Raw genomic sequence first — 16,113 nt, 5'->3', positions numbered from 1 at the left:
CAACCAGGATTCAACAGCAATGTTTTCATTGGTTTGCACTTGCTTTGCTATGTGTGCTTCTGACCGAGGGATTTGTGTTCCCCTGTCTTCAAAGTCATTCACGCGTCCCTCTGCAATATCTCGTCTGCTTAGGACGGAATGTTAGCCCTGATATTTTCTCATCCACTGAGTTTTCTGAGATTATTTGGCTCGTCTTTTGGCTTTCTCTTCCCCTTTTCTGGTATTCTGCCTTTTGTGATTCTGAGACACTGTTGTTCTTCAGTGTTTCCCTCACCTCCATTTTCAATACTTGCTCTGGAGAGCGTTTTGCAGTCTAGTTGTCTGAAAGCTTATCTTTAGGGCCTTCAATCTCTTTGGAACTGAAAATGGTACTTCCTTTTCCTTTTAGTGTATTTCTTCATCTCTACTGGTCAGGTAATTTCAGGTATCTAATGTAGACTTCTAGGGCTTGGTTAAGTGAAAACTTTTGACTCTTGGCTCTACACAATTGCATGGGATTTCTGTGAGGACAAATTTTCCTAGACATTGATGCCATGTCCTGTTCCTGTGTGTGCTGTCTGGTCTATCTCCAATTGCTGGTGTTGCCTTTGTTGTGATGAACCCCCCATACTATTTCGATTTAGATAACCTCATTTTGATTACGCTTATCTCACAAATCTGAAAGAGCACAGGACACTTCCTCTGGTGGAAATGGAGCTTCTAAATGTTCTAAGCTCTGCATTCTACTCTATGTTATTTTGGAGTGTTTCCAGAAGAGCAGAGTGTGAGTGCGCTTGTGCTTTGTAGTGCCACGGGAATGTCCCACTGAAACCAGTTCTTCCAAGAGCTTCTCTGTCTACAGAAACACCAGTGGAAGCATATCTATGGATGTCACACATCAGGGCCTGCTGGAATGATCCCGCAGCCCGAACTTGGTGTCCTCGCTGCCGAACCCTGCCGGTGCCATCCATAATGTAGCATCCGCTTTTGAGAGATAAACTGAAGGAAATCCTTCCTCTTCTCACGCTGTGGTCTTGGACCACACTTCCTTGTCCTCTCATCCTTGTGGCACGGGTGCACGAAGGCAACCACAGAGCTGTTGCACATCCTGTGCCTCAAACCAAACCATAATCACAGCCCAGGTTATGAATGTAGCAGATCCTAAGGCTTTTCATTCTGAATTCAATCGCAAGGCCCCCTGGATCACTCAGACCCGATGCACAATATTTCTGATTCAGCCCCACACATACTCTATTGGCAAAATGCCAAAATGGTCTCTGGTCCTGCAGATGCACTGGGTGTGGCCATGGGACATATCGATAATTTCAACTGCGCGCGCCAGGGTGGTTGCTTGCTCATTGGGGTCCCAGGTGGGTTTGCTCTCTTGATAGGACCCACCACATCCCACAACGCACTCCAGATCCCTGAGACTCAGCGTGTGCCACCATCCGTAGCCCTATCCCTCCCTGAACGCTGCCTCTGCTACCTCAAATTTGGCAGCTCGGAGCTTGGTCTCAGAATCAACTGTGGGGATATTTTGCACTGGATTCTTTGAGTTCTGTCAGCCAAGCATCTGCTGTGCACTCTTCTAACACTCAGCGCATCACCTTCAATCCCATGTCTCCTGTCCGCTTGAGAGTGTGCGTCCAAGTTAAAGAGAGTTTCACCTTTACTGCTCCATCAACAGGGCTCAGACCATGCACTGGTATCCATTCCCTGCTTTTCCTTCTCCTGCTTCCAGGTGTTCTGAGGCCTCATCCTGTCTTTGGAAGTAACAGACCTCTCTTCGACAAGTGTCCTGTGCCAAGGGCTGGGTGAGTGGATGTTTCCATTGCTGTGTTCATGGGAGCGAGTGAGCGCAGGTTGCACTGCTTCTCTGTCAACTGGGCATCGATGAATCAACACTTTCCAGATACATTTCACAGAAATGTGATTTTTTTTTATCTCTTTGTTTCTATAAAGCCGTGGTGGGAGGGATAGTCCGAAGACTCCAGTTTTGACATTGTGTTGATATCTTATTTGCAGTCTTTAAAAATTTAATAGAATTTATAGAAATGTTTTGGGAGTTATACGAAAATGAAGTTAGTTTTGAAACATACTAAATCGACCTAGAAGCCAGACTTGTCAATTTCGGTAGCATTTTGTCAGCTCTAAGGAAAACATAGACAGATTGAATGCAAACTAGCAGTCCAAACTGTTAAAGGGGTCATGTCAACTCTTTACTGTTGAAGCCTCCGAAACCAACAGGAACCATGAAATAACTAATGGAAACATGAAATAACCCCCAAGCTTGGATTCCCTTGTGCATGTGGTGCCCTTTACTCCCGATGACACCTACTGCTCAATGTTGGCATTTCAAGGTGTAACATCCCTCTCAAGGAAAATACAAGAGAAAACGAACTAAATATATACATTTAGCTTTGAATCCAAAGAACCTAGAATCATTATAGCAATGAGAACCCTGCTGCAGCTATGCTAGGCTACTGAGAACCAGGTGTTCTTCTATCAGTGATGAGAACGCTTAATCATCCGATCATGTTGGGTAAAGCACTTGAATGCAACCAAGTCTGCACCCCCATGATAGATTGCCCCCGGGGGCTTGACTCAATTGAAAGACGGTCCACATAAGCTGTGTCTTTCATGTCATTGGCGACTTTTACCTTTCAGTTCACTATCTGACTTCTAATATTTATCTAGACTGTCTTGAAAAACGGAGGCCTAATACAGATTCAAGTTCAGTCAAAGATTCCCCTCACTTACCACACTCCCTTCACCCCAGAGAAGACATAAACCCAGCATTTGCTGAATCTAGCGGAAGGCCATCGTTTCTTTGTGGGAGCTAAGTATTCAATTCCTATCTATTTCATACGAGAGTATTTGACCTTTATGGGGTTCCCTGTTGTTCACAGAGGATGAAGCTAGAGGAACTCTGATTCTAGGAGGGGCTTGCTCTTCTCTTACTGGCTTCATTGCAGCTCAGGTACTGATCCCTCAAAATGGATGCCTGAGTGGAGGGGAGGGATGAGCAAGTGCTTGATAGCTAGGCCCAAACCTGGGAAAAGGCTAACCTGGGCTTGGTGCACTTTGATCTGAATGGCTTGGAATTGCCCCTTGGGTCGTGTGGATTATCTGACCTCTTTCAAGAACATGAGCGTTTTTATCATCTCTGCCATCTCTTCTCTTTAGACGTCAGGGATCTTGGACCCGATCTTGGAGCAGAGTATTGAGGAACTTCCTCCAGTCCACGGTGGCCCTCCGTATGTTTCTGCTAGTATCAGTGAGGTTCAATATGTCTCATGAATGCCTTTCGAGCCTGCTATCCTCTACAGCTGTCTCCAGGCCAGTATTCTCTATTGTAGCAGAACATCTCTCATCAATGTGTTCGCATCTCTCCTCAATCCGTGCAGCCATATTTTCGGCCAGCTTCTGTTCGTGTCTCCCATAAAGTCGACTTCAACAGGACTGGGCAAGTCTGAAAGGACCTTGGAGCCTCTCCAGTAAGCTGAAGACAGGCAGATCTTCCACTGTCTGCCCTTTCAGGTTCTGGAAACTGACCCGTGAACTCAGGTCTTTGGGCAGCAACAGTATCTCGAACTGACAAAGCTTCCCGGACCAAAGACCTAAGCCAAGCTCCACAGAGGGCGGCAGCCCCTCCATCGCACTGATCCACCCACAGAACTCTGCCCGGTTACCTAGGATCCACCAGCCACAACAAGCCTCGCGGTACACACCAACATTCCACCTGGAATCCAACCGCTAACTGCCATCCCCAATGGCTGCTGCATCTTGTCAGTGTTGGGGGAGGGGCTGCATCCGACGAGAGGTTCCTAAGGTAAATGTGATTCTACCCACTAGCGTCCCATGGGCCTTTGTTCTTCCCTCTTTCCTTTTGTTCAGATCTGTATGCACTGTAGCAACGGAGGGAAGTGTGTCCATTTTCAGTTGAATGTTTCACACGTCTTTAAACTTTCTAACAGTTCACAGTACACAGAGACCCACTAAGGGAAACTATTGTTCCTGTAATATGGGCACACCCGCAATACATAGCTGTCGGTTGATTTCTGCTGAAACACCCGCATGCACGGGACATCTACCCATTTGTTTCAAGGGGGCTGAAATTCCTAGGAATGATACAATCCCCAATGTGCACTTTGCTGCCTGTCTCTTTTGATCTTAGTACACTTTTGCGGAGCTACTTTTCCTTGTTATAGGCTTGTGCCATTTCTTCTCGACGTAGTGTAGAAGATGGCATTCATTCATCCTGTTGGAAGACTTGCAAGTCTATATCACGGACTAGGAATCCATTGGATTCCAAATCGGCATTTGGGTTAGGTCACGATATGCTCATATGAATCAATATTTACGAATATAAATGCACGCCTCTGATTTCCGAATACAGGTGTGCTGAGTACATTCAAGCCGCGATACTGGGTCGATGCGTACTGAATGATCCTTGACATCACCTTGAGTAATTGCTTTTGAATATTCATGTTACCCTACCCTTTTTGTGTTGTTTGTTTGTTTGATTCTTTCTTGGTCTGCTTCTCGTTTGCTTTGCAAACACGTCAGGCCATGCATCTCTCCGTTTGCTTCCAACAGAGAGTCATATAAGCTGACTCCCTTAAGATAGTGCTTCCAATCCCCTATGATTTCCTGCTTCCCTCTCCCATCTTTAGGGTTTTGATGTCCTCCTTGCCTTCTTCTTGTTTCTTCTTTTCCACTCATGCTCTTCTTGCATTTCCAATAAGGGTTTTCTTCTTTCCATTTCATCTTGCTGCTTATCCCTTCAGGGGAGAATTCTCAACCTTTCTTTTAGGATAAGTTTCGAACTGCTGAATTCTTTTAAGATTTGCAGGTCTGTGGCATTCTCTAGCTCTGCTGTTATTAGAAATGGTGGTCATTTGGCATAGGCTACCCTAGATGGCAGCATTTTGCCATTCAAGCTATGGTCTATGTCCTGGCACTCCTCCCTGTCCTGCAATATTGCTGCTGAGATAGCAGCTGAAACCCCTCTGGAGGTTCTCTTGTGACTATGTTGCTTTCCTCCAGGCGCATTTTAAATCACTGGGATGCTCATGAACTTTGTTGATTTGGACCATACAGCTGCTGCTAAGTCTATTGGGATTCCACCTCTTTTGGACGCTGTGTACTTCCTGAATTCGCCTAGATGATTCTATCTTGGCTTTCAGCAAGTTTCAGTCTGATTTTTCTACACATAACTTTTCAAACATTGTTTGTTTCTTTATCTCTTGCTTTTCCATCTGGGACTCTTTCGAATTTTAGTCTTTCATGCCTTGTCTTCAACCAGGATTCAACAGCAATGTTTTCATTGGTTTGCACTTGCTTTGCTATGTGTGCTTCTGACCGAGGGATTTGTGTTCCCCTGTCTTCAAAGTCATTCACGCGTCCCTCTGCAATATCTCGTCTGCTTAGGACGGAATGTTAGCCCTGATATTTTCTCATCCACTGAGTTTTCTGAGATTATTTGGCTCGTCTTTTGGCTTTCTCTTCCCCTTTTCTGGTATTCTGCCTTTTGTGATTCTGAGACACTGTTGTTCTTCAGTGTTTCCCTCACCTCCATTTTCAATACTTGCTCTGGAGAGCGTTTTGCAGTCTAGTTGTCTGAAAGCTTATCTTTAGGGCCTTCAATCTCTTTGGAACTGAAAATGGTACTTCCTTTTCCTTTTAGTGTATTTCTTCATCTCTACTGGTCAGGTAATTTCAGGTATCTAATGTAGACTTCTAGGGCTTGGTTAAGTGAAAACTTTTGACTCTTGGCTCTACACAATTGCATGGGATTTCTGTGAGGACAAATTTTCCTAGACATTGATGCCATGTCCTGTTCCTGTGTGTGCTGTCTGGTCTATCTCCAATTGCTGGTGTTGCCTTTGTTGTGATGAACCCCCCATACTATTTCGATTTAGATAACCTCATTTTGATTACGCTTATCTCACAAATCTGAAAGAGCACAGGACACTTCCTCTGGTGGAAATGGAGCTTCTAAATGTTCTAAGCTCTGCATTCTACTCTATGTTATTTTGGAGTGTTTCCAGAAGAGCAGAGTGTGAGTGCGCTTGTGCTTTGTAGTGCCACGGGAATGTCCCACTGAAACCAGTTCTTCCAAGAGCTTCTCTGTCTACAGAAACACCAGTGGAAGCATATCTATGGATGTCACACATCAGGGCCTGCTGGAATGATCCCGCAGCCCGAACTTGGTGTCCTCGCTGCCGAACCCTGCCGGTGCCATCCATAATGTAGCATCCGCTTTTGAGAGATAAACTGAAGGAAATCCTTCCTCTTCTCACGCTGTGGTCTTGGACCACACTTCCTTGTCCTCTCATCCTTGTGGCACGGGTGCACGAAGGCAACCACAGAGCTGTTGCACATCCTGTGCCTCAAACCAAACCATAATCACAGCCCAGGTTATGAATGTAGCAGATCCTAAGGCTTTTCATTCTGAATTCAATCGCAAGGCCCCCTGGATCACTCAGACCCGATGCACAATATTTCTGATTCAGCCCCACACATACTCTATTGGCAAAATGCCAAAATGGTCTCTGGTCCTGCAGATGCACTGGGTGTGGCCATGGGACATATCGATAATTTCAACTGCGCGCGCCAGGGTGGTTGCTTGCTCATTGGGGTCCCAGGTGGGTTTGCTCTCTTGATAGGACCCACCACATCCCACAACGCACTCCAGATCCCTGAGACTCAGCGTGTGCCACCATCCGTAGCCCTATCCCTCCCTGAACGCTGCCTCTGCTACCTCAAATTTGGCAGCTCGGAGCTTGGTCTCAGAATCAACTGTGGGGATATTTTGCACTGGATTCTTTGAGTTCTGTCAGCCAAGCATCTGCTGTGCACTCTTCTAACACTCAGCGCATCACCTTCAATCCCATGTCTCCTGTCCGCTTGAGAGTGTGCGTCCAAGTTAAAGAGAGTTTCACCTTTACTGCTCCATCAACAGGGCTCAGACCATGCACTGGTATCCATTCCCTGCTTTTCCTTCTCCTGCTTCCAGGTGTTCTGAGGCCTCATCCTGTCTTTGGAAGTAACAGACCTCTCTTCGACAAGTGTCCTGTGCCAAGGGCTGGGTGAGTGGATGTTTCCATTGCTGTGTTCATGGGAGCGAGTGAGCGCAGGTTGCACTGCTTCTCTGTCAACTGGGCATCGATGAATCAACACTTTCCAGATACATTTCACAGAAATGTGATTTTTTTTTATCTCTTTGTTTCTATAAAGCCGTGGTGGGAGGGATAGTCCGAAGACTCCAGTTTTGACATTGTGTTGATATCTTATTTGCAGTCTTTAAAAATTTAATAGAATTTATAGAAATGTTTTGGGAGTTATACGAAAATGAAGTTAGTTTTGAAACATACTAAATCGACCTAGAAGCCAGACTTGTCAATTTCGGTAGCATTTTGTCAGCTCTAAGGAAAACATAGACAGATTGAATGCAAACTAGCAGTCCAAACTGTTAAAGGGGTCATGTCAACTCTTTACTGTTGAAGCCTCCGAAACCAACAGGAACCATGAAATAACTAATGGAAACATGAAATAACCCCCAAGCTTGGATTCCCTTGTGCATGTGGTGCCCTTTACTCCCGATGACACCTACTGCTCAATGTTGGCATTTCAAGGTGTAACATCCCTCTCAAGGAAAATACAAGAGAAAACGAACTAAATATATACATTTAGCTTTGAATCCAAAGAACCTAGAATCATTATAGCAATGAGAACCCTGCTGCAGCTATGCTAGGCTACTGAGAACCAGGTGTTCTTCTATCAGTGATGAGAACGCTTAATCATCCGATCATGTTGGGTAAAGCACTTGAATGCAACCAAGTCTGCACCCCCATGATAGATTGCCCCTGGGGTCTTGACTCAATTGAAAGACGGTCCACATAAGCTGTGTCTTTCATGTCATTGGCGACTTTTACAGTTCAGCTCACTATCAGACTTCTAATATTTACCTAGACTGTCTTGAAAAACGGAGGCCTAATACAGATTCAAGTTCAGTCAAAGATTCCCCTCACTTACCACACTCCCTTCACCCCAGAGAAGACATAAACCCAGCATTTGCTGAATCTAGCGGAAGGCCATCGTTTCTTTGTGGGAGCTAAGTATTCAATTCCTATCTATTTCATACGAGAGTATTTGACCTTTATGGGGTTCCCTGTTGTTCACAGAGGATGAAGCTAGAGGAACTCTGATTCTAGGAGGGGCTTGCTCTTCTCTTACTGGCTTCATTGCAGCTCAGGTACTGATCCCTCAAAATGGATGCCTGAGTGGAGGGGAGGGAAGAGCAAGTGCTTGATAGCTAGGCCCAAACCTGGGAAAAGGCTTACCTGGGCTTGGTGCACTTTGATCTGAATGGCTTGGAATTGCCCCTTGGGTCGTGTGGATTATCTGACCTCTTTCAAGAACATGAGCGTTTTTATCATCTCTGCCATCTCTTCTCTTTAGACGTCAGGGATCTTGGACCCGTTCTTGGAGCAGAGAATTGAGGAACTTCCTCCAGTCCACGGTGGCCCTCCGTATGTTTCTGCTAGTATCAGCGAGGTTCAATATGTCTCATGAATGCCTTTCGAGCCTGCTATCCTCTACAGCTGTCTCCAGGCCAGTATTCTCTATTGTAGCAGAACATCTCTCATCAATGTGTTCGCATCTCTCCTCAATCCGTGCAGCCATATTTTCGGCCAGCTTCTCTTCGTGTCTCCCATAAAGTCGACTTCAACAGGACTGGGCAAGTCTGAAAGGACCTCGGAGCCTCTCCAGTAAGCTGAAGACAGGCAGATCTTCCACTGTCTGCCCTTTCAGGTTCTGGAAAATGACCCGTGAACTCAGGTCTTTGGGCAGCAGCAGTATCTCGAACTGACACAGCTTCCCGGACCAAAGACCTAAGCCAAGCTCCACAGAGGGCGGCAGCCCCTCCATCGCACTGATCCACCCACAGAACTCTGCCCGGTTACCTAGGATCCACCAGCCACAACAAGCCTCGCGGTACACACCAACATTCCACCTGGAATCCAACGGCTAACTGCCATCCCCAATGGCTGCTGCATCTTGTCAGTGTTGGGGGAGGGGCTGCATCCGACGAGAGGTTCCTAAGGTAAATGTGATTCTACCCACTAGCGTCCCATGGGCCTTTGTTCTTCCCTCTTTCCTTTTGTTCAGATCTGTATGCACTGTAGCAACGGAGGGAAGTGTGTCCATTTTCAGTTGAATGTTTCACACGTCTTTAAACTTTCTAACAGTTCACAGTACACAGAGACCCACTAAGGGAAACTATTGTTCCTGTAATATGGGCACACCCGCAATACATAGCCGTCGGTTGATTTCTGCTGAAACACCCGCATGCACGGGACATCTATCCATTTGTTTCAAGGGGGCTGAAATTCCTAGGAATGATACAATCCCCAATGTGCACTTTACTGCCTGACTCTTTTGATCTTAGTACACTTTTGCGGAGCTACTTTTCCTTGTTATAGGCTTCTGCCATTTCTTCTCGACGTAGTGTAGAAGATGGCATTCATTCATCCTGTTGGAAGACTTGCAAGTCTATATCACGGACTAGGAATCCATTGGATTCCAAATCGGCATTTGGGTTAGGTCACGATATGCTCATATGAATCAATATTTACGAATATAAATGCACGCCTCTGATTTCCGAATACAGGTGTGCTGAGTACATTCAAGCCGCGATACTGGGTCGATGCGTACTTAATGATCCTTGACATCACCTTGAGTAATTTCTTTTGAATATTCATGTTACCCTACGCTTTTGGTGTTGTTTTTTTTTTTTGATTCTTTCTTGGTCTGCTTCTCGTTTGCTTTGCAAACACGTCAGGCCATGCATCTCTCCGTTTGCTTCCAACAGAGAGTCATATAAGCTGACTCCGTTAAGATAGTGCTTCCAATCCCCTATGATTTCCTGCTTCCCTCTCCCATCTTTAGGGTTTTGATGTCCTCCTTGCTTTCTCCTTGTTTCTTCTTTTCCACTCATGCTCTTCTTGCATTTCCAATAAGGGTTTTCTTCTTTCCATTTCATCTTGCTGCTTATCCCTTCAGGGGAGAATTCTCAACCTTTCTTTTAGGATAAGTTTCGAACTGCTGAATTCTTTTAAGATTTGCAGGTCTGTGGCATTCTCTAGCTCTGCTGTTATTACAAATGGTGGTCATGTGGCATAGGCTACCCTAGATGGCAGCATTTTGCCATTCAAGCTATGGTCTATGTCCTGGCACTCCTCCCTGTCCTGCAATATTGCTGCTGAGATAGAAGCTGAAACCCCTCTGGAGGTTCTCTTGTGAATATGTTGCTTTCCTCCAGGCGCATTTTAAATCACTGGGATGCTCATGAACTTTGTTGATTTGGATCATACAGCTGCTGCTAAGTCTATTGGGATTCCACCTCTTTTGGACCCTGTGTACTTCCTGAATTCGCCTAGATGATTCTATCTTGGCTTTCAGCAAGTTTCAGTCTGATTTTTCTACACATAACTTTTCAAACATTGTTTGTTTCTTTATCTCTTGCTTTTCCATCTGGGACCCTTTCGAATTTTAGTCTTTCATGCCTTGTCTTCAACCAGGATTCAACAGCAATGTTTTCATTGGTTTGCACTTGCTTTCCTATGTGTGCTTCTGACCGAGGGATTTGTGTTCCCCTGTCTTCAAAGTCATTCACGCTTCCCTCTGCAATATCTCGTCTGCTTAGGACGGAATGATAGCCCTGATATTTTCTCATTCACTGAGTTATCTGAGATTATTTGGCTCGTCTTTTGGCTTTCTCTTCCCCTTTTCTGGTATTCTGCCTTTTTTTGATTCTGAGACACTGTTGTTCTTCAGTGTTTCCCTCACCTCCATTTTCAATACTTGCTCTGGAGAGCGTTTTGCAGTCTAGTTGTCTGAAAGCTTATCTTTAGGGCCTTCAATCTCTTTGGAACTGAAAATGGTACTTCCTTTTCCTTTTACTGTATTTCTTCATCTCTACTGGTCAGGTAATTTCAGGTATCTAATGTACACTTCTAGGGCTTGGTTAAGTGAAAATTTTAGACTCTTGGCTCTACACAATTGCATGGGATTTCTGTGAGGACAAATTTTCCTAGACATTGATGCCATGTCCTGTTCCTGTGTGTGCTGTCTCGTCTATCTCCAATTGCTGGTGTTGCTTTGTTGTGATGAACCCCCCATACTATTTCGATTTAGATAACCTCATTTTGATTACGCTTATCTCACAAATCTGAAAGAGCACAGGACACTTCCTCTGGTGGAAATGGAGCTTCTAAATATTCTCAGCTCTGCATTCTACTCTATGTTATTTTGGAGTGTTTCCAGAAGAGCAGAGTGTGAGTGCGCTTGTGCTTTGTAGTGCCACGGGAATGTCCCACTGAAACCAGTTCTTCCAAGAGCTTCTCTGTCTACAGAAACACCAGTGGAAGCATATCTATGGATGTCACACATCAGGGCCTGCTGGAATGATCCCGCAGCCCGAACTTGGTGTCCTCGCTGCTGAACCGTGCCGGTGCCATCCAAAATGTAGCATCCGCTTTTGAGAGATAAACTGAAGGAAATCCTTCCTCTTCTCACGCTGTGGTCTTGGACCACACTTCCTTGTCCTCTCATCCTTGTGGCACGGGTGCACGAAGGCAACCACAGAGCTGTTGCACATCCTGTGCCTCAAACCAAACCATAATCACAGCCCAGGTTATGAATGTAGCAGATCCTAAGGCTTTTCATTCTGAATTCAATCGCAAGGCCCCCTGGATCACTCAGACCCGATGCACAATATTTCTGATTCAGCCCCACACATACTCTATTGGCAAAATGCCAAAATGGTCTCTGGTCCTGCAGATGCACTGGGTGTGGCCATGGGACATATCGATAATTTCAACTGCGCACGCCAGGGTGGTTGCTTGCTCATTGGGGTCCCAGGTCGGTTTGCTCTCTTGATAGGACCCACCACATCCCACAACGCACTCCAGATCCCTGAGACTCAGCGTGTGCCACCATCCGTAGCCCTATCCCTCCGTGAACGCTGCCTCTGCTTCCTCAAATTTGGCAGCTCGGAGCTTGGTCTCAGAATCAACTGTGGGGATATTTTGCACTGGATTCTTTGAGTTCTGTCAGCCAAGCATCTGCTGTGCACTCTTCTAACACTCAGCGCATCACCTTCAATCCCATGTCTCCTGTCCGCTTGAGAGTGTGCGTCCAAGTTAAAGAGAGTTTCACTTTTACTGCTCCATCAACAGGGCTCAGACCATGCACTGGTATCCATTCCCTGCTTTTCCTTCTCCTGCTTCCAGGTGTTCTGAGGCCTCATCCTGTCTTTGGAAGTAACAGACCTCTCTTCGGCAAGTGTCCTGTGCCAAGGGCTGGGTGAGTGGATGTTTCCATTGCTGTGTTCATGGGAGCGAGTGAGCGCAGGTTGCACTGCTTCTCTGTCAACTGGGCATCGATGAATCAACACTTTCCAGATACATTTCACAGAAATGTGATTTTTTTTTATCTCTTTGTTTCTATACAGCCGTGGTGGGAGGGATTGTCCGAAGACTCCAGTTTTGACATTGTGTTGATATCTCATTTGCAGTCTTTAAAAATTTAATAGAATTTATAGAAATGTTTTGGGAGTTATACGAAAATGAAGTTAGTTTTGAAACATACTAAATCGACCTAGAAGCCAGACTTGTCAATTTCGGTAACATTTTGTCAGCTCTAAGGAAAACATAGACAGATAGAATGCAAACTAGCAGTCCGAACTTTTAAAGGGGTCATGTCCACTCTTTACTGTTGAAGCCTCCGAAACCAACAGGAACCATGAAATAACTAATGGAAACATGAAATAACCCCCAAGCTTGGATTCACTTGTGCATGTGGTGCCCTTTACTCCCGATGACACCTACTGCTCAATGTTGGCATTTCAAGGTGTAACATCCCTCTCAAGGAAAATACAAGAGAAAATGAACTAAATATATACATTTAGCTTTGAATCCAAAGAACCTAGAATCATTATAGCAATGAGAACCCTGCTGCAGCTATGCTAGGCTACTGAGGACCAGGTGATCTTCTATCAGTGATGAGAACGCTTAATCATCCGATCATGTTGGGTAAAGCACTTGAATGCAACCAAGTCTGCACCCCCATGATAGATTGCCCCTGGGGTCTTGACTCAATTGAAAGACGGTCCACATAAGCTGTGTCTTTCATGTCATTGGCGACTTTTACAGTTCAGCTCACTATCTGACTTCTAATATTTACCTAGACTGTCTTGAAAAACGGAGGCCTAATACAGATTCAAGTTCAGTCAAAGATTCCCCTCACTTACCACACTCCCTTCACCCCAGAGAAGACATAAACCCAGCATTTGCTGAATCTAGCGGAAGGCCATCGTTTCTTTGTGGGAGCTAAGTATTCAATTCCTATCTATTTCATACGAGAGTATTTGACCTTTATGGGGTTCCCTGTTGTTCACAGAGGATGAAGCTAGAGGAACTCTGATTCTAGGAGGGGCTTGCTCTTCTCTTACTGGCTTCATTGCAGCTCAGGTACTGATCCCTCAAAATGGATGCCTGAGTGGAGGGGAGGGAAGAGCAAGTGCTTGATAGCTAGGCCCAAACCTGGGAAAAGGCTTACCTGGGCTTGGTGCACTTTGATCTGAATGGCTTGGAATTGCCCCTTGGGTCGTGTGGATTATCTGACCTCTTTCAAGAACATGAGCGTTTTTATCATCTCTGCCAACTCTTCTCTTTAGACGTCAGGGATCTTGGACCCGTTCTTGGAGCAGAGAATTGAGGAACTTCCTCCAGTCCACGGTGGCCCTCCGTAGGTTTCTGCTAGTATCAGCGAGGTTCAATATGTCTCATGAATGCCTTTCGAGCCTGCTATCCTCTACAGCTGTCTCCAGGCCAGTATTCTCTATTGTAGCAGAACATCTCTCATCAATGTGTTCGCATCTCTCCTCAATCCGTGCAGCCATGTTTTCGGCCAGCTTCTCTTCGTGTCTCCCATAAAGTCGACTTCAACAGGACTGGGCAAGTCTGAAAGGACCTCGGAGCCTCTCCAGTAAGCTGAAGACAGGCAGATCTTCCACTGTCTGCCCTTTCAGGTTCTGGAAACTGACCCGTGAACTCAGGTCTTTGGGCAGCAGCAGTATCTCGAACTGACACAGCTTCCCGGACCAAAGACCTAAGCCAAGCTCCACAGAGGGCGGCAGCCCCTCCATCGCACTGATCCACCCACAGAACTCTGCCCGGTTACCTAGGATCCACCAGCCACAACAAGCCTCGCGGTACACACCAACATTCCACCTGGAATCCAACCGCTAACTGCCATCCCCAATGGCTGCTGCATCTTGTCAGTGTTGGGGGAGGGGCTGCATCCGACGAGAGGTTCCTAAGGTAAAAGTGATTCTACCCACTAGCGTCCCATGGGCCTTTGTTCTTCCCTCTTTCCTTTTGTTCAGATCTGTATGCACTGTAGCAACGGAGGGAAGTGTGTCCATTTTCAGTTGAATGTTTCACACGTCTTTAAACTTTCTAACAGTTCACAGTACACAGAGACCCACTAAGGGAAACTATTGTTCCTGTAATATGGGCACACCCGCAATACATAGCCGTCGGATGATTTCTGCTGAAACACCCGCATTCACGGGACATCTATCCATTTGTTTCAAGGGGGCTGAAATTCCTAGGACTGATACAATCCCCAATGTGCACTTTACTGCCTGTCTCTTTTGATCTTAGTACACTTTTGCGGAGCTACTTCTCCTTGTTATAGGCTTCTGCCATTTCTTCTCGACGTAGTGTAGAAGATGGCATTCATTCATCCTGTTGGAAGACTTGCAAGTCTATATCACGGACTAGGAATCCATTGGATTCCAAATCGGCATTTGGGTTAGGTCACGATATGCTCATATGAATCAATATTTACGAATATAAATGCACGCTTCTGATTTCCGAATACAGGTGTGCTGAGTACATTCAAGCCGCGATACTGGGTCGATGCGTACTGAATGATCCTTGACATCACCTTGAGTAATTTCTTTTGAATATTCAAGTTACCCTACGCTTTTGGTGTTGTTTTTTTTTTTTGATTCTTTCTTGGTCTGCTTCTCGTTTGCTTTGCAAACACGTCAGGCCATGCATCTCTCCGTTTGCTTCCAACAGAGAGTCATATAAGCTGACTCCGTTAAGATAGTGCTTCCAATCCTCTATGATTTCCTGCTTCCCTCTCCCATCTTTAGGGTTTTGATGTCCTCCTTGCTTTCTCCTTGTTTCTTCTTTTCCACTCATGCTCTTCTTGCATTTCCAATAAGGGTTTTCTTCTTTCCATTTCATCTTGCTGCTTATCCCTTCAGGGGAGAATTCTCAACCTTTCTTTTAGGATAAGTTTCGAACTGCTGAATTCTTTTAAGATTTGCAGGTCTGTGGCATTCTCTAGCTCTGCTGTTATTACAAATGGTGGTCATGTGGCATAGGCTACCCTAGATGGCAGCATTTTGCCATTCAAGCTATGGTCTATGTCCTGGCACTCCTCCCTGTCCTGCAATATTGCTGCTGAGATAGCAGCTGAAACCCCTCTGGAGGTTCTCTTGTGACTATGTTGCTTTCCTCCAGGCGCATTTTAAATCACTGGGATGCTCATGAACTTTGTTGATTTGGATCATACAGCTGCTGCTAAGTCTATTGGGATTCCACCTCTTTTGGACCCTGTGTACTTCCTGAATTCGCCTAGATGATTCTATCTTGGCTTTCAGCAAGTTTCAGTCTGATTTTTCTACACATAACTTTTCAAACATTGTTTGTTTCTTTATCTCTTGCTTTTCCATCTGGGACTCTTTCGAATTTTAGTCTTTCATGCCTTGTCTTCAACCAGGATTCAACAGCAATGTTTTCATTGGTTTGCACTTGCTTTGCTATGTGTGCTTCTGACCGAGGGATTTGTGTTCCCTTGTCTTCAAAGTCATTCACGCTTCCCTCTGCAATATCTCGTCTGCTTAGGACGGAATGATAGCCCTGATATTTTCTCATCCACTGAGTTATCTGAGATTATTTGGCTCGTCTTTTGGCTTTCTCTTCCCCTTTTCTGGTATTCTGCCTTTTGTGATTCTGAGACACTGTTGTTCTTCAGTGTTTCCCT

At 45.4% G+C, this 16,113-nt stretch overlaps 1 long non-coding RNA gene across 1 annotated transcript; it reads left to right on the top strand.

Moving 5' to 3' along the window:
• Window positions 1–8,951: 8,951 nt before the first annotated feature.
• On the top strand, window positions 8,952–13,858 carry LOC140695457 (uncharacterized). The gene is made up of 3 exons (XR_012071142.1): window positions 8,952–9,091; window positions 12,282–12,354; window positions 13,727–13,858. It is a non-coding gene; the product is annotated as an uncharacterized lncRNA (long non-coding RNA).
• The last annotated feature ends 2,255 nt before the right edge of the window (window positions 13,859–16,113 follow it).

Source organism: Vicugna pacos, unplaced genomic scaffold (genome assembly GCF_048564905.1).
Source record: "Vicugna pacos unplaced genomic scaffold, VicPac4 scaffold_214, whole genome shotgun sequence".
Classification (NCBI taxonomy): domain Eukaryota; kingdom Metazoa; phylum Chordata; class Mammalia; order Artiodactyla; family Camelidae; genus Vicugna; species Vicugna pacos.
This window is presented reverse-complemented; position numbering and strand designations above follow the sequence as displayed.